Below are 527 nucleotides of genomic sequence, written 5' to 3' on the forward strand. Positions count from 1 at the left end.
TGATGAAACATTCACTACCATTCAAAGGTTTGGTATCAGTAAGATGTTATTTTTTATTTTTCTGAGAAATTTATATTTTATTCGGTAAGGATGCACTAAATGACGGAGCCCGGGAAGTCACCTGTAGGAGAAAAAAATTAATCTGTGGCGACAGTTTTGCAATCCGTCCCCTCAGTTTATAACCGTACTCACGAATTCTTAAACTGTTCCCTCGGTTTAACAAATCGTGCCCACGGATTAATAAACCGTACCCACGAATTTCCGATCCGTGCGCTCAGATTTTGTAAACCGTACCTTCGGTTTTAAACATTATTTTTCATAGTAGCCTATGAGACCATGATCCACACTCACAAAATAGTCTTCTTTTTAGCGTTTATTTTATATTAATCACCAATAGGATAAAACACCGCCTGTGTTTTATAGCCTAAAATAAACGCTAAAAAGAAGAATAGAAAATGTCCTGAATTTTCTAAAAAAAAAACTAAAAAAAAAACGATAGAGTTTCGAGAGAAGAAGGTAAAAAGCAA

The sequence above is a fragment of the Sinocyclocheilus grahami genome, unplaced genomic scaffold (genome assembly GCF_001515645.1).
Source record: "Sinocyclocheilus grahami isolate Dianchi unplaced genomic scaffold, SAMN03320097.WGS_v1.1 scaffold4122.1, whole genome shotgun sequence".
NCBI classification, from domain to species: Eukaryota; Metazoa; Chordata; class Actinopteri; order Cypriniformes; family Cyprinidae; genus Sinocyclocheilus; species Sinocyclocheilus grahami.